The sequence below is a fragment of the Pan troglodytes genome, chromosome 11 (assembly GCF_028858775.2).
Source record: "Pan troglodytes isolate AG18354 chromosome 11, NHGRI_mPanTro3-v2.0_pri, whole genome shotgun sequence".
Taxonomy (NCBI): Eukaryota; Metazoa; Chordata; class Mammalia; order Primates; family Hominidae; genus Pan; species Pan troglodytes.
In genome coordinates this window covers 25,947,220-25,972,534 of record NC_072409.2, presented here as the reverse complement: position 1 = coordinate 25,972,534, position 25,315 = coordinate 25,947,220, and the positions used below count along the sequence as shown (strand labels likewise).

Sequence of the window (25,315 nt, the reverse complement as noted above, 5' to 3'; positions counted from 1 at the left end):
TATTTAATTGAACTTGAAGGTCACTTGGAATATTTCTAGGCCATTACATTAGACCTCTGAGAAAAATTTTTAAGTGCTTCAATATTTATGATTTAGTTAATAGTTAAGCTAAGGACTTTTAGAAGTAATTGTGGGTAGAGGGAAGGAGGCCATACATTTACAGAGACCCTGATAAAGCATGAATTTGTGACACTGAATTTGCCTTTCTTTCCCAACTCTCTGCTGATGCACTAGGCTCTGGTCCAAGGGGTGGCATATGACTCTCAAATAGCCCCTGTATCCTTTCCTAGTCACTCTTTTCAGGGCTTAGGTTGATATATCATATGCATATAAGAATGTTTAGAAAAGATGTGTGGAATTGACTGAGTATTTTAGGTTTTGTTTTTTGTTTTTGTTTTTGTTTTTGTTTCTTTTTAAGAGACAAGTTTTCAGTCTCATCCAGGGTGGAGTGCAGTGGTGTGATCACTGCTCACTGTAACCTTGAACTCCTGGGCTCAAGTTATTCTTTTGCCTTAGTCTCCTGAGTAGCTACCATTATATGCATGTGCCACTATATCTGGTTAATTCTTTATTTTTTTATAGAGATAGGGCCTCACAATATTGCTCAGGCTGGTTTTGAATTCCTGGCCTCAAGTGATCCTCCTGACTTGGACTCCCAAAGTGCTGGGATTACAGGCCCTGAGCCACTCACTGTGCCTGGCCAGTTTGATTCTTTCGAATGGGAATTTTTGTTTTGTGTGATATCAATCAAACATCTATACCTATAAGATCAAAGTATAACCCTAAAATGCTGTATCTGTTTTTCTTTCTCTTTCTTTCTTTCTTTCTTTCTTTTTTTTGAGAGATGAGGTTTCACTATATTTCCTAGGCTGGTCTTGACTTCATGGGCTCAAGCAGTCCTCCTGCCTCAGCCTCCCGAAGTGCTGAGATTATAAGCGAGATTCTATCTTTTAGCCTTACGTGGTAATTCTAAATATTTTTGTGGGGTTTTGACCCCTTTGAGAATTGGATAAAATCTTTGGACTCCTTTCTTATTAAATACATATCTATATATACAACCTATAACTTTGTATACATTTTAGGAAATATGTGGACTCTTGATGGACTATGCAAACAATCTCTGTTTTGTGTATTTACATTTTAGCATATGACTTTCTTTTAAGAATAGAAACCTTAAAGGCTTGAAAAGGATTAGGAGACTGAGCTTCTGAGCTTCCAGGGAAAATTTACTTTTTTGAGAGAGGAGAGATTAACATGCTATTTTTCCATCAGAAATCCATTTAACTTGCTTTTCCAGATAAATACACTACTAGTATGCATCTAGTTAAATCATTCTTCTGCACTGTAGGTTATGAAAAAATAGTGTCTTACTGGTGTATTCACAAAGGCAGTCTAGAAAGGAAAAATTAAAAAGCTTAAATTCTCATTCTCATTTCTAAGGGAATAAAGAGGGAGAATTCATTATGTCAAGCATTACAAATAAGCGTGTATTAAAGCAGCTACATACGATGATGGCACATTGTTGGAACACCCTAAGAAAGATAATTTGCATGGAAGATGATTATTCAATAGGGCTTTAATTTACAAGAAACATTCCACCATTTAATTGAGCCCTTTTGCACACACCGCTTCGCTTCAATAGATTGCATTTGCTCCCTGCATATGTACAATGCCAGAAGGATGGTTAAAATCAGATTCAGCCTAGCTAGGAGGTGAAACAACAGCTGAAAGTCATGTTGTAAAAATATGCATTATTAAACATCTGAGGATTATTTTTGAAATCGGTTTTCTGTTGCCTGGTTTGTACCATGAAGCTGATTGTGTAATTTTTTTTCTAATAAGATTTTTATAAGATTATTTGGCCCTGCTGGCCACTAGTTAAACTATGTGGTTCAATTTAAAATTTTTTCACTTTTATAGGCCATTCACTAATACAGTACTTTTGCAAAATGAGCAAACATAGCCTGCATTTATAGTCATTTCAGAAAGAAAATTATTTGATAAAGAAGATACTAAAACATTTCAACAAATAGCCGACTTGTGATTAAAATGCCTCGAAAGATAACATATGGTAAAAAATTTTAAAAAGAGCAATGTAGATACATTTAATGTTTTTTTTTTTGTCAGTGTTAGCAGAATAGTGTATGGAGAAAGCTTATCACAGAGAAGTTCTATGCTTGAGACATTTAAAATAAGCATCGTTGTAAGAAGGCAAGCCAGGCCCATTCTTTTTTTTTTTTTTTTTTGAGACGGAGTCTTGCTGTGTCGCCTAGGCTGTAGTGTGCAATGGCACGATCTTGGCTCACTGCAACCTCCCCCAGGTTCAAGCGATTCTCCTGCCCCAGCCTCCCAAGTATCTGGGATTACAGGTGCGTGCCACCATGCCCGGCTAATTTTTGTATTTTTAATAGAGGTGGGGTTTCACCATGTTGGCCAGGCTCATCTCGAACTCCTGACCTCAGGTGATCCACCCTCCTCGGCCTCCCGCCAGGCCCATTCTTAATGGGGGAAACACTGAAGGTGTCCAAATGAGGAAACACTGAAGGCCTGCAGGTTAAGTCAGGAGCAAGATGAGGACATTCATTATCACCATTGTTTGGAAGGTGCAAGTCAGTGTAGTAAGTAAGGTAAGGCAAAAAGGATTATGGATGTTGAAAAGGAAGCCATACATTTATCACCATTTCCAGGAAGAGTGATACAGTAGAGGAAAAGAACATTCCTGAGAATAAGATGAAAGTTTGAAGTGGAAGAAAGAGAGGTTGAAACATTTTCTGTTTGGTGCCCTCTGTGTTTTTGGTGAATGAAGGCTTTTTGCTGAAAGTGGAGGGGATAAGGGTGAAATTGGGCAACTAAGAAGAATAGGAAGAAAAGTTATGGAGAAGCCACTGTGATGAAAAATTATGTGGAATAGCTCCAAGAGCTCAACAGAGGGTGAATTAACATGAAGACACTGGGGAGTCAGTCAACAGAGGTAGTTTGTGTGTGTCAGGTGGCATCTGGATTCTCTGAGCATAAGCGGTTCATTACCTTTGTGGGCAGCTTAATAACCATCTGAGTGCTAAAGGAAGTGGTGCAGCCCCTTCCACACAAATTTGCTCCTAAGATCTTTGCACAAGATCCTGGAGTTGGAGACCTTGTAAGATCAGTTATAAGTAAGGTAAGGGAGAAAGGAAAGGTGAAACTGTTTGGGAGAAGCTGGTGTGGTATTTTTATAGTGGGCAGATCTGTCAGTGGGACGTCTCTGATTGTGTGCAAAAAGGCCTGGATGGTAATTCCTACTTCCTAGGGTGGTTGTGAAGATTAAGTGAATCAGATGTCATAGTGAGCATGAACTGCTTCCCCACAGCACCCTGCATATAGTCAACTCTCAGTAGATACCTGCTTGAAAAGCGAAAGCAAAAATCTCTGGGAGCCCAATTCTTCCAGATATTTAAGCAGTCTTGATTCCCACACATCCTCTCAATCTTCAGCATGTTTAAAATTTCTCTTTACGCTGATCCTGGCACCTGTGCTTTCAGATCTGCCTTTGCATCTTAAGAAATCTCTGCTTGAGCCTGCCACTCCTTGTCCCTGTTTCCCTCTTTTCTTTGACGGGTTTCTCAGATAAATGGGTTACATATACTGTCTCTTCTGTTATCATTAAATCGCTTTAATTCCAAAGAATTCTGCTGCTTATACCTCTCTTCTACTCAAATTCTCCATGTAGCTAAACATAGAAAATGGACACATAAACAACAAAATATACTGTCAGGTGATAATAAATGCCATGGAGAAAAGCAGTTCGGTGTAGGGGGCATAGGGAGTGCCAGGCATGTGTAGGGGAGGTTTGCTTATTTTTGTACAGTAGTCTCAGAGAGCTTTTCTAATAAGGAGACACTTATGCAGATCTAAAGGTTGTGAAGAAGCAAATTGTGTAACTATCTGGGGAGAAGAGCATTCCAGGCAGCCAGTATAAAATCCCTGAGGTGGGGACAATGTTGGTGCATTTGCAAAAAAGCAAGGAAGATTTTTACAGATAGAACAGAGTGATCAAGCAGGGGATGGTGTGTCAAGAGAGGTAGGCAGGTAGAGGTAGATGTGGCACTGAGAGCATGTGGAAATTATCTGCTGCTTGCTTCTGTTTCCTCAGCAAGAGGGAGGATGGGGCAAAAGGAATTGGAGATTTGAAGAGATGTTCAGTTAGGAAAGTGGGAGAGTAAATATGGATTTGAGCAAAGTGTGATCCTTGGACCAGCAGCACCAGTATCATCTGAGAATGTGTTAGAAATGCACATTCTTGGGATCCATCCCAGACAGACATACTGAATCAGAAACTCTGGGGGTGAGGGCGGACAGTCTGTATTTTAACAAGCTATTCTGATGTACAGAAAAGTTTGAGAGTCACTGGATTAGGGAGATGAGTATAATGCACTAAGGATCCATCCGAGCTTAGTGGTCTTAAATTTGATGTGAAAGCAGTCAGTAGATTGTGTTGAAGCAAAAAAGGGTTGAGAGAAGTGAATGTGTACAAAGGATTATTTTAAATGATATACCATAAAATCTAAGCTACATAAAGAAGTGAGGAGAGGGCATCAAAATTTGTGGGATATAGCTAAAGTAGTACTTTGGGGAAAGCTATAGCAAATAAACTCAATGACCTCAGGTTTTACCTTATGAAATTAGAATGCTAAACAAACAGCAAATGACACCAAAGAAAGTAGAAGAAATATCAGAGCATAAATCAGTGAAATAGAATAGAAAATAAATAAAACCAAAAGCTGGTTCTTTGAGAAGCTTAATTAAAAAAATTTTTAAAATAGAAACATCTAGCCAGACTGATCGAAAATTAGGAGGAGATATACCGATTACCAATATTAGGACTGAGAGGTAATATCAATGTGAATTCTACAGATATTAAAAGGATAATAAGAGACTTATGGTCAACCTTATGCAGGTAAATTTGACAACTTATATAAAATGGATAAATTTAATGAACAGCACAAACCACCTAATCTCACTCAGGAAGAAATAGAAACCTGAGCAGTCCTGTATCTGTTATAGAAATTGAATTTGTAGTTGAAAACCTTCCCACAAAGGAAACTGCAGACACAGATGGCTTTGCTATGGAATTCTACCAGACATTTAGGGAAGACATAGTATTAATTATATTCTAACTCTTCTAGGAAATTAAAGAGGAGAGAATACTTCCCTTCTGATTCTATAGTATAGGCACCATAACCAGGCAAGCATATTACAAGTAAAAGTACAGACCAATATTTCTCATAAACATGGCTCTAAAAATACCTGACAAAATTTTAGCAAATGATCCAGCAATTCATAAGAAGAAAAACACATCATAACCAAGTAGGTTTATGGAATGCAAGCTTAACATTCAAAACTCAGGAAAACAGTTTATTATATTAACAGGCTAAAAAAGAAAACCATATGATCATTTGATTGCTGTAAATGAAAAAAAAAAATTTGAAAAAATCAAACATTTATTCCTGATTAAAAAAAAAACTCTTAGCAAACTGTGGAATAAAAGAGATCTTTTCAACCTGATAAAGGCATGTGTGAAACACCTACAGCTAACTTCATGTTTAATAATTTAAGACTGAATGCTTTTCCTTAAGATCAAGAACATTCAGCTTTGTGCTGGAGTTTCTAGACAGTGAAATAAAGGAAGATAAAGGAAAAGAATTCAGACTGAGGGAAAAAAATTCAGGCTAGAAAGGAAGAAGTACAACTGTCTGTATTCACTGACAAAATGATTGTCTATGTAGCAAATCTTGTGGGATCTGCAGAAGAAATACTAGAAATTCTAGAACTAATTAATCAATTTTGGAAGGTTGCAGGATGAAATTCAATTCATAGAAGTTAATTGTTCTAGCACTTTGAGAGGCCAAGGCAGGAGGATCACTTGAGCCTAGGAGCTGGAGACAAGCCTGGGCAACACAGTGAGACCTCATCTCTTAAAAAAAAAAAAGTCAGTTGTATTTCTATATATTAGCAACAAGCAATTGAACATTGACATTTAAAAATACCATTTGTAATAGCATCAAAAACATTAACTATTTAGCGATAAAGCTAATAAAATACATGTAAGATCTATACACTAAAAACTGTAAGACATTGCTGATATAAATTTAAAAGGCTTAAATAAGTCGAGATAATTAGCCGGGCGTGGTAGCGGGCGCCTGTAGTCCCAGCTACTCGGGAGGCTGAGGCAGGAGAATGGCGTGAACCCGGGAGGCGGAGCTTGCAGTGAGCCGAGATTGCGCCGCTGCACTCCAGCCTGGGCGACAGAGCGAGACTCCGTCTCAAAAAAAAAAAAAATAATAAGTCGAGATATACTGTTTTTATGGTTCAGAAGATGCAATATTGTTAAGATTGATAGTTTTCCTCAACTTGATCTATAGTTTCATTGCAATCTCAGTTAATATTTCAGCAAAGTTTTTAGTAGAAATTGACAAACTGATTATAAAGCTCTTATAGAAATGCTAAGGACTTAGAGCGAAACACATTCAAAAGAGAATAAAGTTTTAGGACTTACATTTCCTGGCTTCATGACTTATTATAAAGTCACAGTAATCAAGACAGTGTGCTACTGGTATAAGAATTGTTGTTAAAGAAAAAACCTTAGACAAATTAAATTTAACAGAATTTAATTGATTAAAGAATGATTTACGAATTGGGCAGTAACTCTGAACCAGAACAGTTTCACAGAGGCTCCAGTGCAGCCATGTGGTGGAAGATTTATGGACAGAAAAAGGAGAGTGATGTACAGAAAACAGAAGTGTGAGGTATGGAAACAGTTGATTGGTTACAACTCCGTGTTTGCCTTATTTGAAAACAATTTGAAAAGTTGGTTGCCTTTGATTGGCTGAAACTCAGTGATTGGTATAAGAGTGTGTTACAGTCTGTTTACACATCGAGTTAGGTTACAGTTCTCTATGTAGGAAGAAACCTTTAGACTGAACTTCAAATATGGAAGGAGGCAGCTTTAGGCTAAACTTAATTTAACAGAATAAATAAATCAGTAGAACATCATAGAGAGTCCAGAAATAGACTCACAGACGTATGTGGCCAGTTGGTATTTGACAAAGGTGACAAGGTATTCAGTGGAAAAAGGATAATCTTTTCAACAAATGGTGCTTGAAGAATTGTATGTCTATATGCAAAAAGTGAACTTCATTTTATTTTTGAAAAATTTTTTTTCAATAAACCTTTTGCACTTCTAAAAAGTGAACTTCAGTCTATACCGTGTACCATATATAAAAGTTAAAACGGATGATAGGATTAATATAAAAGCTAATATTGTAAAATTTCTGGAATAAAACGTTGGAGAAAATATTTGTGACCTTGGATTATGCAATGATTTCTTAGAGATGACACCAGCAAAATTTCATAACAGTAAAATTTGATCAATTGGACTTTAGAAAATTTAAGAATTTCTGCTCTTCGGAAGATACTATTAAGAGAATAAAAATACATACCATTGGGAGAAAATATTTTGCAAATTATACAACAAAAGATTCGTATCTAGACTTTACACAGAACTCTTAAAACTCTGTACTAAAAAAGCAAGGAGCCAAGATTAAAAAGATGGGCAAAAGATTTGAACAGACCCAAGAAGATATACAGATGACAAGTAAGCACATGATAAGATGTTCGATGTCATTGAAATGCAAATCAAACCAGAGTGAATTACATCTCTGTTAGAATGGCTAGAATTAAAAAGTCTGACCAGGTGTTGGCTAGGATATTAAGTAACTACAATTCTTATACACTGCTGGTGGAAATGTAAAATGGTACAGCTACTTTGGCAAACAATTTTCGCCCTTTCAAAAAGTTAAAAACATACACTTCCCACCTGACCTTAAGTGTTTGCCCAATAGAAAGGAAAGCAGCTGGGAGCGGTGCCACATGCAAGCTGTCCCAGCTACTTGGGAGGCTGAGCCAGGAGGATCACTTGAGCCTAGGAATATAAGGCTGCAGTGAGAGACCTTGACTCTTAAAAAAATGAAAAGGTTTGAAGGACTAAGTTGAAGGCTAATTAAAAAAAGAAAAAGGAAAGCATGTATATGTATGAAGACTTATATGTACATGAGTGTTCATAGCAGCCTTATTTGTAAAGCTGGAAACAATCCAAATATCTATTAGCAAGTGAATGGATAAAATAATTGTGGCATATACATACAAGGGCATATCTCTCAGCAATAAAAAGAATGAACTATTGATACACCCAACAATATAGATTAATCTCAAAATACTTACGTTGGGTGAAAGAAGCCAGGTCAAAAAACAGATACCATATGATTCTATTTATTTGAAATTCTAGAAAATGCAAACTAATTTGTAGAGATGGAAAACAGATGAGTGTTTGCCTTAAGAGTGGTTGTGAGATTGGGAGGGTGGAAGGGAGGAATTAGATGCTCTAAAGGAAACATTTTGGAGTGATGTGTATGTTCGTTTTTTCTAATCATGGTGATGGTTTCATGGCTATTTATTACATGTCAAAACTTATTAAATTGTACATTTAAAATATGTGCAATTCATTGTATTTCAATTATATTCCAATAAAGGCATTTTTTAAAAAGTAAAATAGGAAAGAACAGTATGACAAAAGGTAGCCAAGTTTGGACATATAACAGTTCACTAAGCAGATGCTGGTAGAAACCAAATAAACATTTGGGGAGCTAAAGAAAAAAAAAGGCTAACATTATTGACTGGTTTTTGGAACCAAATTCATTCTTTGCTATTTTTAGTTCTTGTTTTTTTAGAGACAGGGTCTCAACTCTGTTGCTCAGGCTGGAGTGCAGTGGCACAATCCTAGCTCAGTGCGGCCTTGAACTCCTGGGCTCAAGCAATTTTCCTGTTTCAGCCTCCCAAGTAGCTGGTACTATAGGCAGGCACCACCATGCCTAGCTAATTTTTAAATTTATTATTATTATTTTTTTAAGAGACAAGGTCTCACTATGTTACCCAGGTTGGTCTTGAACTCCTGAGCTCAAGCAGTACTCCCACCCTTGGCCTTCCAAAGTGTTAGGATTACAGACATGAGCCATCATGCCCAGACTAGCTCATGATTTCTCTGTGGATTGCTCTATGAAACATGTGTTTTTACTAATATGTGCTATTATCATACTTATATGAGCTTGAAGACAAATTGGATGTTTCTTTATGATGTCTGAACTTATGCTCATAGCTTTTCAAACTGTTTTCAGGGTCCGATTGGAAGTTTTATGATGTAGTTTTTACATGATGGTTATCACCAGAGCATCACAGGCACCAAGTATTTAAATATAATTTTACAGTAACAAAAGCTTTATCGAAAACATAGGTGACTTTCAGGCTTTTAGGAATTCGTTGTTTTGAATTATCCTTGTGTCTCTTCTGAACATTAATTTACCTAGGTTTGCCTTCCTTAGTGCTTGGTACATAAGTGCCCAGTGATTACAGAACTAATAATTATAGTGTAAGAGAGGCAAAATAGGCATGCTGATTAGGAAAACAAATCCCAAATCCTTCAGTTCTTTGAGGCTTTTCCAGCAGATACATATGATTGCTGCAAATCGTAACAGTGAGAAATGCTGATGTACCTTTTGGAGTTCAAAGACATTTTTGTACCAACTTGTTTCTGATAAAACAATCAGTAACTATATGGTATTAATTGGACCCCAGTAGATTATATTCATGTAATTGTTGTATTATTATAGCATTTAATTAGTATTTCAGTAAGTGCTGATATAAATACATCAGCTTGTCTCTTGTTCCTAATTATACAATATTGCAGGAAGTGGACTAGTATAATAAAAGAGGGGCTTCAGTCCCCTTGGTGATATGTCATCTTAATTAAGATCAAGGAGTTCTTAAGTTTTGTGTGTATGGGAAAATGGCAAAATGAAAGCAGTTCTTTGTCATTTTACACTGGGCTTGATGGATTAAATTGGTTAGTAGTAAGGAGATGGCAAATTAATTTGTTTTTGCATTTCCAAAACACTTAAGATGGAAAATAGAAAAGATAGAGGTAGATGGACATGCTATCTGCATATTACTGCTAACGAAATCTAATTCAGTCTTTAGCACTGGCTTTGAGTAGAAGCACTACCTTCAGTTGTAGATAAGACAATGAATGTGGTATAGTCTCAAATAACTAGAGGCCAAATGAAATTGATATATTGCATTAGTTCTGCATTATTTATCATGTCTGATAAAGCAACAGCATATGCTTGATGCTTTTACCATCATCTACATGATACTCTATATTACTCCAAGTGAGTGACTATATTGGTCCTAGGTTAACTTTCACAGTAAGAGCTGTGGTATTCTGTATAAATTAATATCCCCAAACTTAAACTATAGATAGGAGAGTGGCAGAAGAAGCAGAAGCACTGATTGAAAAGGAAGTGAAGAAACAGAGAAATGAACAGGGTGTTGAAACTGAGAAATCAATGAATTTTTCACAGTAATTATACACTGTAAGTGAGTCTAAAAGAGGAAATCCAGACCATCAAGAAAATACTGAATACAAATAAATGTTAATTTTTAGTTCCCAATAAGAACAAAGTCAAAATACAAAGAATAAAAATGGAAGCTAGAAATACTGATGTCCTGAGTTTTCCTTCTAGGAATCCTTTTTAGACCATCTGTGGTTTGAATCAAGACAGCATATGTTGGTCCTTTTCAACATATGAAACATATCCCCAGCACCTGGCATGCAGTACTTGGAAGTTAGGCGGTGCTAAATAAATGATTTCTTTAAATCTTTTTTTTCTTCATGATGTAATGTGTGCCATCTCCTTCTTTGTTTTGTTTTCTATTTCTTTAATTTCTCCTTTACCTTATAAGCCTTTTCTTCTTGTTTCTTTTGTCATGTTTTAAACTTGTTGGGTTTAATATTTAAACAATATTTTTCAATTTAAAAAATTTTCTAATAAAGGCATGTAAGACAATCCGTCTTCCTGGGTTCTTTGCTTTGCCTGTTTTCCTTAGGTTTTAATATGTCAGTTTCTTGTATTTCTAAATAGCCTATGTTGTTGTTGTTGTTGTTTAAAGAGATAGGTCTTGCTCTGCTGCCCAGGCTGGAGTGCAGTGGTGCAATCATAGCTCACTGTAACTGCAAACTCTTTGGGCTTAAGTGATTCTCCCACTTCAGCCTCTTAAGGAGTAGCTGGGACCACAAGTGTGTGCCACTATGCCCAGCTAATTTTTTAAATTTTTTGTAGAGACAGGTTCTCACTCTGTTGCCCAGTTTGGTCTCAAACTCCTGAATTCAAGTGACCCTCCCACGTTGGCCTCCCAAAGAGCTAGAATTACAGGCGTGAGCTACCATGCCAGGCCCTCTGAATAGTCTATATTATTTAGAATAATATTTTTTAAAGATTTTCTCTTAGATTATCATGTTAATTTTTAGTTTTATTGCATTTCAGTCATAAATATGGCCTATATGATTTTTGCACTTTGGAATTTTGAGATTTTCTTTGTGGCATATTGCATGATAACTTTTGAGAAATGTTCTGCAGGCACTGGAAAAGAATATATATTCTGTATTTGAAAAAATACATATTCAGGTTTAATTGTTATTCTGGTTTTTATATCTGTCTTGAATTTTTCTTCTAATTTAGTTTTTTAAAAAAATCAGTAGGATACATTCTCTTGTTATCCCCATTGTTAAAGTGCATTAGACTGATTACTGTGTGCCCTTATATGCCCTTAAATGAAATGTCTTTATTTTTCTCCACACACTTGAATAATCATTGCTGGGCATAGAATTCTGGTTTTAAATAACTTTATTTATTTATTTATTTATTTTGAGATGAGTTTCGCTCTTGTTACCCAGGCTGGAGTGCAGTGGTGCAATCTCGGCTCACTGCAACCTCCGCCTCCCAGGTTCAAGCAATTCCCCTGCCTCAGCCTCCCGAGTAGCTGGGATTACAGGCATGTGCCACCACGCCCAGCTAATTTTCTATTTTTAGTAGAGACGAGGTTTCTCCTTGTTGGTCAGGCTGGTCTCGAACTCCTGACCTCAGGTGATTCACCCGCCTCGGCCTCCCAAAGTGCTGGGATTATAGGCGTGAGCCACCATGCCCAGCCACTTAAAGAACTTTTTCCTAAGAAACTGTAGACCACCTTTGCTATCCTCTAGTATTTCATGCTTCAGATAAGGGATCTTACTCTTTTTTAGTGCTTTATGCCTAATACTCCAGCAATAGTCACCCAGGTTTCACCTTGTCCTGTTTAATATCTCTTCCACCTCTAAGTAGCTCTGGGCCTGCTTTCCTTTCACCTGAGTCACATTTTATATCTGTCCAGTCACTGTGCTGTATAGATCTATCTGGTGTATACGCCTAGCCTGGGTCTTTGTTGGGGCCATGATTCTCTCCTCCTTGGTTTCATTCCAAGGATGTGATTGGCTTGATATATGCGATCATTCTCATTGCTTGCTTTGACCTTGGGTCCTGACCCTCATTGACCCAGTTGGGACCAATTACCTTACTTTCACTTACCATATCTACTTATTTATGGCTCCATCCTTGGTTATAGTCAAAAAGCTCAGCCCCTTTACCCAGCCCTGAGACTAAAGCTGGGCAAGATGAATGTTCTAAAGTCCTAGTTGAGAAGGTCTCAGCTCAGTCCCCAGTGGGTCCTTGGAACAGCCCAGGATACCAGAGCAGGTGCTCATTCCCATTGTGTCAACCCTAACATCTGACATCTACCTCTTGGGTTACAGCAGGTGAAGTAGAAATTTGAATCCACATGGCCCAGATTGCTTTTAGAATGGATAGTGGGAGTACTCTCAAGTTAACAGGTGTAGGTAGCTTGAATTAGCAAGATACAGGGCTATGCGATGACAACTGGGCAATGTCATTTCTACCCACAGCACAGCTAGATACCATCATAGCACTCATCCTCACAGCCACCCCTCAGAAATGGATTTCTTGTTTGCACTTATGATTCCTTGTTTGAGAAGTGGTATTACATTCAAATGCTAGGGATTGAGGGTGGTTCCATTAGGATGCTGAGATTTTTCAGTTACCTGGAAATTGGTTGTGTTCATTTTAAAGTACTAACCAGCCAGCCTGGGCAACATGGTGAAACCCTTTCTCTACAAAAAAATACAAAAATTAGCCGAGCGTGTTGATGTACACCTGTAGTCCCAGCTACTTGTGGGGCTGAGGTGAAAGGATTGCTTGAACCTGGGAGGTCAAGGCTGCAGTGAACCGAGATCGTGCCACTGCACTCCAGCCTGAGTGACAAAGTGTCTTATTAAATAAATAAATAAATAAATAAATAAATAAAGCACCAACCGGTAGATATGTGGTTTTAGATTTGTCCTGGATTAAATGAAATTTAAACCATTTATCAGATCTGGTCTCTGGCCTAGAATTTCCTCACCTTGTTTTATGCTTTTGAAAGTCCTGGGAAGAATAATCCTGAATTGGACTCAGATCTCTTGCTTTTACTCTTTGACTTCATGGGTGGATAGACACTGTTTCGATGGGGAGTTATGTTCTCAGAAGTTACCACATGTATCAAATATGCCCCAAGTAGAGAATATACATAATATGCAAACCCCAGAAATGGTTTAAGACAGGACTCAAGTATGAATTGATAACTGAGGGAACACTTAGGTTTGTAGGTGATGAAGCACAATTGCAGACTGCATTGTAGAGATTTTGAGTTATTCTTACTTTAGGGCCATAGTTTCCCATTCCCCTGACTCTCCCTGCTTACTCTCTCCACCTCCACATATACAAAAGGCTTTAGTGGCTCTTCTAGCCAACTAATATACCCCTTCTAGTCGAGTTTCTAAAGAATGGTGTGTGTGTGTGCATGCACCCCTCATCCCATCCTATTTCCTTTTGATTTCAACTATTTTTTAAAATGTTAACCATTTCCCATCTATATCTCCACATACCCAGAAGCCAACAAAATGCCACCAGTGGCACAGACGTTAAGAGTTCTGAGGGATCAATACAGTTCTGAAAGAGATTTGTGTGTGCGTGAGATTTGAGAAGGGGTTCTAGTTATGGTGCTGTTGAAATAAAATGTGGATGGATCCAAGGCCCAACCAAGGACATGTGAAAACTGAGAAAACCAAAGCATGGGCTGTAGAACTGGACTGTAGGAATTGACTCTCTTTTGTGTATTGAACAGCCATTTACAAATTCATGGCTTTGGCGTGCTCCGCGCTTGAAGGGGGTCTAGTTTAGTGACCGGTTTCAGTTTATGCTATACCTCGGAAAATATGGAGCAACTGTGACTGAGAAAGCAGCCTTAAAAAAATTGTAGTAAAATACATATAACATAAAATTTACTATCCTAACCATTTTAAAGTATACAATTCAGTGGCATTAAGTTCATTCACATTGTTGTGCTACCATAGGCTGCTTTCTTTTATGATGCTCTAGAAAAGTGAGAATTCTTCTTTCCTGACTAGTGCAGTGTTATCCAGAGATCTTTCTGCAGTGATGGGAATGTTCTCCTTCTGCACCTTCCAGTGTAATAGCCACTAGCCATCTGGCTCTTAAGCAGTTGGAATGTGGCTTCGTAAGGAACTGAGTTTTTAATTATATTTAATTTTAATTATTTTAAATTTAGCCACTGTAGAAGAGGATTAGCAAGTCTTTAATGACCCTAGTGCAGCCCTGGAATCCTGGGGTTGCTGGTTTGCAGCGCCCTGATGCTTCCAAAGGAGTCAAGGCTTATCACTATGGTAAACTAGGGTTGCATTTTCTCACAGAAATGATAATATAATTCTGGTTGGCTGTGTTATCTGGGAATATTCTATACTTCTGCTCAGCAGAATAGGCTCAGTGAGATTCTTTTGAGTGGCCTGAGAACCTAATATCATTTTATATAGAACATTGTCTTTATGATAAGATTTTCATTTGTATCTAAACCAGTTGATTTACCATCTTTGGACCTCCATCTCCTTGTATAGACTTGCCATGTGTTTCATTTCCCCAGAATTCCCTCCACAGGAGATTATAACACATTGTATTTAAGGCTTAGTACATGTTGACTCTTTAATTGTTGTGTCAGAGATGGTTGCATCAATGAACGTTTAGGTAGGTGTTCTGTGTAGGGATTAATGAGAGAATGTTTTTACTCTGCTGGCTTTGAGTTGACATTTAACATTTCGTCTTCTCCTTTGCTGTGATTTCTCAGTCACCCTTACCCATCCTCTCAGGACCATAAACACTAGAAATACATTCTCTCCTGGAATCTATAGCACTTGACCTGCCTATAAGCATACAAATCTTGGGAAAATGAGAATATCCTGCGGTTTTCATTTATTCATAATGGTATGTTCCCAGTAATGGGGAAGTAGACTGATTCTGGGGACCACCAGTGGTCTGTTCATTGCTTGAATAATTTTGCTATTCCTAATGATGCCATTACTCCTGCTTTATCGGTGTTTATTGCTGCAATTATTCATATATAAAAATAATTTTGTCTAGTACCTATTATATGAAGGGAAATCTATTACTTAGTTCTTTTTTATGTAATTTTCTAGTCCTCATAGAATTTCATAATTTTACTTTCTCTGAATGAGAAAAGCCACATTGTGTCCTTGATTATTGTTACTGTTTTGCATACTTATTACATTGCATAACCAAAATATGAACAGACCCGCAATTTACTGAATCTGGGTGAGCATAGAAGAGGAGGAATAAGGACAAAGGGATTCAGGGGCTTTTAGGGTTCTTGGAAGTGAAAGAAGTTGGAAGGCTTCATTTATGTTCTTCTTCTTCTTCTTCTTCTTCTTTTTTTTTTTTTTAAAGCGATGGGGTCTCACTTTCTTGGCCAGGCTAGTCTCAAAATCCTGGGCTCAAGTGATCCTCCCATCTCAGCCTCCCAAAGTGCTGGGATTACAAGCATGAACCACCATACCCGGCCTTTATGTTCTTTATTCTGATATATTTCCATTGATGAATTCTCCCATTCCAATCATTGACTGTCAGTGGTCTTAGTGTCTCTCTTAGTCCGTTTGTGCTGCTATAACAGAATACCTTGAAACTGGGTAATTTTTTTTTTTCTTGAGACAGATTCTTGCTCTGTTGCCCAGACTGAAGTGCAAGTGGCACTGTCTCGGCTCACTGCAATCTCCACCTCCTGGGTTCAAGCAATTCCCATGCCTCAGCCTCTCAAGTAGCTGGGATTACAGGTGTGCACCACCACGCCCAGCTAATTTTTGTATTTTTAGTGGAGATGGAGCTTTGGCCAGGCTGGTCTCAAACCCCTGGCCTCAAGTGATCCACCCGCCTCAGCCTCCCAAAATGCTAGGATTACAGATGTGAACCACCTTGCCCAGCTGAGACTGGGCACTTTATAATTAACAGAAGTTTATTTGCTCACAGTTCTGGAGGCTGGGAAGTCAATATCAAGATGCTAGCATCTGGTAAGGACCTTCTTGCTGTGTTATCACATGTCAGAAGGCAAGATGGTAAGAGAGAGCAAGATGGGGATAAACATGATTTTTAAATAACAGCACCAGTCACACCCATGAAGGTGGAGCCCGCATGGCCTAATCAGCTCTTAAAGGTCCCAGCTGTTAATACTGTTACACTAGCAATTAAACTTCAACATGAGTTTTGGAGGGGACAGACATTCAAACCATAGCAGTATCTCTATTTATCTAAGTTGTTTTTTTAGGGTTTTAAGAAAGAAATCCTCTTTGGACAGCTCCGGGAGGTACTGAACAAGTTGAAGTTACTGCTTCTACAGCCTGGGAGGTGTTTATGATGAACCTATTCTAGCACTAATGTTGATTATACCAACTTATCATCTTAACTTTCGAGTAGATAATATTGTTTGGGCACTAAGACACATTTGTACTTTTATACTGACTGTTCTCTTCGCCAGGAATTTTCTTTTTCTTTAGAGATAGGGTGACTCTGTCACACAATTACTCAGTGTTTGCAGTGACTTTATAAAACATATTTACCACAAATCACAAGAATCAACTGTGCATACAGACTATCTTAGTACAAAGAAAGAAATATACACAGAAAGGATACTGTAGTGGAGAGTAATTGGTAGTGGTAGGAGAGAGACCTTTTCAAAATCTTTTTGAAAGGATTTTAGTTGAGATCCATGGAACAAACAGGAGAAAGAGCATTTTTGTAGGCATGAGGAATGGCTCTAAAACAGGAAGGAGCTTGATATTTTTAAGGAATTGAAAGAAAAGCAATGTGGCTGGAGGAAAGTAACACAGGATGAAGTTGAAGAAGAAAGCAGGAATGTGATTGTTCTGTCTTTTGGAGACCACACTAAAGAGTGTAGCTTTGGAATATGTAATGGGAAGCCACTGGATGGTTTTAAACTGGGAATAGGATGATTATGTTTCAAAACATAATATTCTCTGTGCTGGGGGGTGTTGTTTGAAGGGGGCAAGCGGTAAAATGGAAAAATGAGTTAAGAGGCTGGGCGTGGTGGCTCACTCACTCCTGTAATCCCAGCACTTTGGGAGACTGAGGCGGGCAGATCTCTTGAGCCCAGGAGTTCAAGACCAGCCTGGACAACGTGGTGAAACCCCATCTCTACAAAAAATACAAAAATTAGCCCGGCATGGTGGTGCGTGCCTGTGGTCCCAGCTACTGGCGAGGCCGAGGTGGAAGGATCACTTGAACCTGGGAGGCGGAGGTTTCAGTGAGTGGAGATTGCGCCACTGTACTCCAGCCTGGGTGACTGAGTGAGACCCTTTCTCAAAAAAAAAAAAAAAAGAAAAAGAAAATGAGTTAAAAGGCATGGCCATTCAATACTCAGTAGTTGCCAAATCTGCCGATATTATCTTCTAAACAGTTGTCAGCTCTATCTCCTCCTCACTGTTTGATTAATAATTCACCTTCTTTGCATGATTTGTTCCCACAACCTTATACTTGATCATTCTGCCTAATCCCTGCCCCCATGTCTCCAGAGAGATGTGATCAATCAAAGTCACCCATCTTACCATATCCACCTCATTGTTCCTCTAAAAAGCCTCCAACTTGATGGTCTGGTGCCTCCTTGCCTTTCAAGCACCAGTTGTCACTATGCTTTGCCCTGCACTTAGTGTCCCATGTGACAGAATGTTTCTGCATCCCCCTCCACCTCAGTCATTTGGGGCCTGTTTGCCTTTCTTTGCTCAGGAATCCTTTGCCACCTACCACCCTGTGCAGGGTTAAGTATTCCTGGCATGCTCTCATGATACCCAAAGCCTGTACCTCATACTTAACCATTTTGTATCATTGTCATCTGTATATCAGCCAGGCTCTCACCTTCCTCCCTCACAATTGGAGTGTTTATTTCATATGCATGTATTTATTTATTTAGAGACAAAGTCTTGCTCTGTTGCCCAGGCTGAAGTGCAGTGGCATGATCTTGGCTCACTGCAACCTCTGCCTCCTGGGTTCAAGCGATTCTCCTGCCTCAGCCTCCCAAGTAGCTGGGATAGGCACCCGTCACCACGACTGGCTAATTTTTGTATTTTTCGTAGAGATGGGGTTTCACTGTGTTGGCCAGGCTGGTCTCGAAGTCCTGACTTCAGGTGATCCGCCCACCTCAGCCTCCTAAGGTGCTGGGATTACAGGTGTGAGCTACCGCACTCGGCCTGTTTTTATTTGAGTCCCCAGCATTCAGCATAGTTTCTGGATTATGGTAAAGATATAATCAGTGTTTGTAGAATGGGTTGTTTTGTGAATGTTTGCTAATTTCTTGACCAGTATTAGGTGAGACTTTTCCTTTAGAACTTTTTTTTTGTACATGGAATTATACAAATAAAGGAATAATGCAGAATTATAGAAATAAAACCAGTTTTACAAAGCATATATGCACATTTATTCTTCCCAAAAATATTTATTGAATTGCCAGGAGGTGGTCTAACAATGGAGTGTAAGGGAGTGAACAAAACAATTCCCTGCCTTCTTGTAATTTAGATGTGTCTGTGTTTATATTATCTACCTATATCTACATGTCTATTTTAATCTAGTACATATATAATACATATTGTATATAGGCTTTAATTTCTAGAATAGTTTTAGAGTTACAGAAAAGTTGCAAGAATAGTTCAGAGAGTTCCCATATCTTACATTTGTGTGGTACATCTGTTATAATTAATGAACCGATATTGACACATTATTATTAGCTGAAGTCCATACTTTATTTTAATTTCCTTAGTTTTTATTTAGGGTCCTTTTTCTGTCCAGGACCCCATCCACAATACCACGTTACATTTAGTCATCATGCCACCTTAGGATCCTCTGAGCTGTGGCAGTTTTTCAGACTTTCTTTGTTTTTGATGACCTTGACAAGTTTAAGACGTACTGGTGAGGTATTCTAGAGCATGTAAGACATTTGGGTTACAATTTGGGTTTGTATATTTTTCTCATAGGTTAACTGGGGATTATGTGTTCTTCGGATTAAGGCCACAGAGGTAAAATACCATCCTTACCACATCATATCAATGCTACATGCTATCAACATGAATTATTACTGTTGATGCCTTGAACCCTTGTCTGAGGTAGTGTTTGTCAGGCTTAAAAGTACTCTTTTCCCTACCTAATTTACTTTTTGGGAGGAAGTCACTGTGTGCAGCTCACACTGAAGGGACCAGAAGTTAGACTCCTCTTACTTTTTTTTTTCTTTTTTTGAGACAGAGTCTCGCTCTGTCGCCCAGGCTGGAGTGCAGTGGTGCTATCTCGGCTCACTGCAAGCTCCGCCTCCTGGGTTCACGCCATTCTCCTGCCTCGGCCTCCTGAGTAGCTGGGACTATAGGCGCCCGCCACCACGCCCGGCTAATTTTTTGTATTTTTAGTGGAGACAGGGTTTCACCGTGTTAGCCAGGATGGTCTCGATCTCCTGACCTCGTGATCCACCCGCCTTGGCCTCCCAAAGTGCTGGGATTACAGGCGTGAGCCACCACACCCGGCCTAGACTCCACTTTCTTGAGAAGGCAATATTGACATAAATTATTTGGCATTCTTCTGTAGAGTGGTCTGTTCTCTCCCATTTATTTATTTATATCAATATGAATTCTTATTTATTTTATACTTTGGATTAGAACCCATACTACTTTGTTGCTCAAATTGCTCTAGCTTTAGCTGCTGGGAGCTCTTTGAACTGACTCCTGTGTCCCTTTGTTGTGCTCCCATCAGTTCGTTTTCTGAACATTTTCTTATTTTCTGGTACTATTAGGTGCTCAAGTATCTATTTTTGAAAATATAAATAATTTTGCCTCTGATTTTCTACAGAATTTGAAAATACTTTGATGTGCTTATATGAATTTGGACTGTTGAACAGATTACATTTTTTCATTATTGGATTGGTTTTATTTTTTATAGTGATTTATATAGCTACTTCTCATAGGTGAAAATATATAGGGTTACAGATTTTCTCTGAATGAATATTGTATTTATGACCACAGTTTTATACTTTCAATTTTTTTAAATATAACTTTTACTTCGCAAATCATATTAGAGAATTTTTACATTTCTCTGGCTTTCAGAGACATTTATGGTTGCCAGTAGCTGAACGGATATCATTATGCTGGAAGTGTTTCAGTGATTATATATTCTGAGTGGTAAGATTGCTTAGTCTAAAAAAAGGACTCCACAATATTTGGCTTTTGGTTGTAATTACCAGTCATGCTTGCCAGAAATTAAGTTTAGCTTTTAGAAGCCTAGAATTCTTAATATGTTTGTCTCTAACTAAATATTTCAGAGACTGTTATGAAACTGTCAGTAATTCCATTATATATTTTATGTTCAGCTTATTCTGAGTTACAGCTGATGAAATGACATATAGCATGTGATTGTGCAACAACATAGAAAATGCTTAAGATAACAAGATGGAAATAGTAATTTTTAGTCTAATTACAATTTTGTTTAAAAGGAAATGTCAGGCGCTGTGGCTCACGCCTGTAATCCCAGGACTTTGGGAGGCCGAGGCGGGCGTATCACCTGAGGTTGGGAGTTCGAGACCAGCTTGACCAACATGGAGAAACCCCATCTCTACTAAAAATACAAAATTAGCCAGGCGTGGTGGCGCATGCCTGTAATCCCAGTTACTCGGCAGGCTGAGGCAGGAGAATCACTTGAACCCAGGAGGCAGAGGTTGTGGTGAGCCGAGATCACGCCATTGCACTCCAGCCTGGGCAACAAGAGTAAACTCCATCTCAAAAAAATAAAAAATAAATAAATAAAAGGAAACTAACTGTGATCCTAATAAGTACGAATAAAAGACTAGAGGGAAAAATACCACAGTGTTAACAGAGACTATCTATTAGGTCATATGACACTGCTTTTCTGTTATTTTCCAATTATAAATAAAAATAAATTGGCTTGTGTTACTTGTTTAATAAGGAAAATGGAGACTTTTTTACAATGTAGAAAAGGAAGCTAAATTGTTTATTCCATTTTAGATACTGAAGGTTAAAAGGTCTTTTGAAGACATAGTCCATAATTCAGGTTGTTTTTCTTCACTGATGAACTAGTGAACCAGTTCCTATTTTGATAATTATAACCCTTTAAAGTTTACAGAATTGTTCATGTATCTTATTTCATATTTTAAAAAATCTGTATCAGTTGGATTTTCACTTTATCCACACGAATGGATCAAAGTCCAAAGGTTAACGCTCATGTTGATGTATTGAAACCATGACTTCATTAATGTCTGATCAACTGGAGCAGAGTTGGAGACCGAGGACCCTAAAGCTCTTGGAGCAAAGCTTGTGCACTGGAACTGCTGCTGCCATGGCTGGGGTTGCTGTCAGACCTCAATTTGAGGGACTGCTTCACATTCCTCTCATAGGAGACTGATGACCTCGATAGATACCTTGGGGAGCCTGTTTGGATTAAAAATACCTAACACTGTCTAGCTGCTTCTAATTTTTTTTAGCTTCTGGTGGTGAGGGGGAGGTGAATTGAGTTCATGATTCAGGCTTGGAAGTTGCAGAGTAGCTTTTGTAGGCTGATGTCTGTGGGTGTCCTCTGGATGGGTCATATATGGAAGATTATAGTTTACAAAAGATATATTCCAGTCTTCAAATAATTTGCAAGAGTAGCACAATGAAAGGGAGATGCATTTTAAATCTTTTATTAAATCTTGTATTTTTAAAGTAAAATAAATGATACTTTTCTTTTCAGTTTAACATTTAGAGATACATTCAAAGGGACTTCTTTTTGTCCTTAAACCAGAGGAAAACTCTTTTTTTCTATTATGGCCCTTATCCCTAGGGTAGTGGCCAGTGCGCTGCCTCTTTCCTTTCTATCACTAGGAAATATCATTGCATGCAAGAGAATAGGGACTGGAGTGATCCTTTCTTTGACTGTTTCCTGGAGGGAGACTGTTTTAATAGAAGGTTCTGATGTGTGTATAAAACAGTAGTGGGATTACCACAGCACTGGTAGTCCAGCCCTGGAGTTAGGATTGCAACATCAAAAACTGGGCCAGCATTCAAGTCGTCTCATTTCATGGTGTTAGTGGGATTAGTTCCTCCAGTTTGTTAGTGTACCGCTGTGTGTGGTATAAGCTAGTGTACCTTTCAGCAGACTGCCCATGAATTCTTCATAATGGGATTTAGCAGTACACTAAAATGATATTCAAGAACTGTACTCAACGGTAATGCCTCTTTTCTTAATAATGGCCCTCAAATAGCCCTTGAAAATCAGTGCAACAAAACTTGGCCATTTGTTTACAAAACTTTCCAAATTGAAAAATAATAATCTACCATATAATAAAACATTTTAATATGAATTTTAAATGTATATTTTGTTTTTTTTCGGATACCTGATTATAAAATATTCAGGTAGTACAGCAAAAATGAAAGCTCTTCAATAATCTTACCTTCCTCCCCCCAAATTTAAGTATACCCTTCCAGATTTATAAAATATGTGTGTATCTATATATAATCTGCATTTTCACTCAATAGTATGTCCACTTTCCACCATTTTAAGTAATGCGTCAGTGAGTATTCTTATATATATAAAGTCTCTACTTTTTTAAGGGATGTATTAATCTGTTCTCATGCTGCTGTGAAGGAGTACCTCGAACTGGGTAATTTATAAAGAAAAGAGGTTTGGCCAGGCACAGTGGCTCACTTCCAAAGTGCTGTAATCCCAAGCACTTTGGAAGGCCGAGGCAGGTGGATCATGAGGTCAGGAGATCGAGACCATCCTGGCTAACACGGTGAAACCCCACTCTACTAAAAATACAAAGAAAAAAAAAATAGCCAGGCGTGTTGGTGGGTGCTGTAGTCCCAGCTACTCAGGAGGCAGAGGCAGAAGAATGGCGTGAACCCAGGAGACGGAGCTTGCAGTGAGCCAAGATCGCGCCACCACACTCCAGCCTGGGCGACACAGCGAGACTCCATCCCCCCAAAAAAAAAAAAAAAAGAAAAGAGGTTTAATTGACTCACAGTTTCCCATTGCTGGGGAGACCTCAGGAAACTTAAAATCATGGTGGAAGGCACCTTTTCACAGGGTGGCAGGAGATAGAATGAGTGCAGGCGGGGGAAATGGCAGACATTTGTAAAACCATCAGATCTTGTGAGACTCATTCACTATCATGAGAACAGCATGGGGGAAACAGCCCCCGTAATCCAATTACCTCTTCCTGGTTCTGCCCTTGACACGTGGGGATTGTGGGGACTATGGGGATTACAATTCAAGCTGAGATTTTGGGTGGAGACACAGCCAAACCATATCAATGGATGACTTCCTGAAAGAATTGCTGGGTCTACGAGTATACATACTGTAAAATATGTGCAGGAGAGACAGCAGAACATAGCTGCTAAGTACAGAGCCTTGGAGCCATTGGCTTGAGTTTGAAGCCTGGCCTCACCATTTCCTAGCTCTGTAACCTTAGGCAAGTTACTTAACCTCTTTGTGCCTTCATTTCCTCATCTGTAAAGTGGGGAATAGCAGCAGTACCTGTGTCATGACATAGAGCTTGGACTTGTGCCTAGCTCATAGTAAGAGATTATTATACATGTCTCAAGATTACTGTTCAGAAAGCTGCATATCCATGCGTATATCTTGTCACCAAAGGAGCCTAGCATCTAGCAGAGGCATGTCAGAATGAAAGGACCAACAGTGGATGAGATGGCCTTCCACTGCTCATTTTTGCCATCAGCACTGATTATTATTGCACGTTTTAGTATCATTCTAGTCAGCCAAAAAATGATGTCAGGGTATATTAATTTGCATTTTTAATTAGTAAGATTGTGTATTTTCAAATACATTTTGTGAGCATTCGTTGATGTTTTTTCCTACTGTGAAATACTTGTTTGTATCTTTTGCCAGTATTTATATTGGGATATTCATCTTTTTCTTTTTTCTTTTTTTTTTTTGAGATGGAGTTTCGTTCTTATTGCCCAGGTTGGAGTGTGGTGGCATAATCTTGGCTCACTGCAACCTCCGCCTCCCGGGTTCAAGCGATTCTCCTGCCTCACCCTCTTGAGTAACTGGGATTATGGCATCCACCACCATGCCCAGGTAATTTTTTATGTTTTTATTAGAGTTGGGGTTTCTCCATGTTGGCCAAGCTGGTCTCAAACTCCTGACCTCAGGTGATCTGCCCTCCTCGGCCTCCCAAAGTGCTGGGAGTACAGGCGTGAGCCACTGTGCCCGGCCAATCTTTTTCTTATTGATTTATGAAAACTCTGTATATTTTAAGGAGACAACCTCTTGAAAAATTACTCAAATATTTTCCCAGGGTTCTTTTATTTTGTTTATGTCTCTTGACTTTGTTGTGTGTTAATTTTTTTAATTGACAAATAAAAATTGTATATATTTATGGTGTACAACATGATGTTTTGATACATGTATGCATTGTAGAAAGGATAAATTAAACTAAGTAACATCTCTATTACCTTACACATTTATTTTTTATGGTTGGAACACTTAAAATCTCTCGGCAGTTTTCAAGTGTACGATATAAACTATAGTGACAATATTGTACAGTAGAGCTCTTGAACTTATTCCTCCTGTCTGACTGAAATTTTATATCCTTTGACCACCATTTTTTCAGTCATCCCACTGCACAGCCTCTGGTAACCACTGTTCCACTTTCTGCTTCTGTGAGTTCAACTTTTTTAGATTCCACATGTAAGTGAGACCATGTGGTATTTGTCTTTTTGTGCCTGTCTTATTTTAACTAGCATAATGTTTATAAGATTCATCCATGTTGTCACAAATGATAGGATTTCTTTTTTTTAAGGCTTATTAGCAGTCCATTGTATAAATATACCATTTTTTTTTTTATTCATTCATCTGTTGATGCACACTTAGGCTGCTTCCACGTCTTGGCTGTTGTGGATAATGCTGCAGTGAACATGGGGGTGCAGTATCTC

At 38.4% G+C, this 25,315-nt stretch overlaps 1 protein-coding gene across 4 annotated transcripts in view; it reads left to right on the top strand.

Annotated features, from left to right (window-relative positions):
- KIAA1958 overlaps positions 1 to 25,315 on the top strand; it is a 174,988-nt gene that overhangs the window by 19,882 nt on the left and 129,791 nt on the right. Inside the window, exon 1 of one of the 4 annotated variants that reach the window (XM_054658953.2) lies at positions 24,358 to 24,458. The exons of the other annotated variants lie outside the window; for them this stretch is intronic. The gene's annotated coding sequence lies outside the window, so the exon portion shown is untranslated. Of the gene's footprint in view, positions 1 to 24,357; positions 24,459 to 25,315 lie in introns of those variants that run through there. 4 annotated transcript variants of the gene reach the window in all.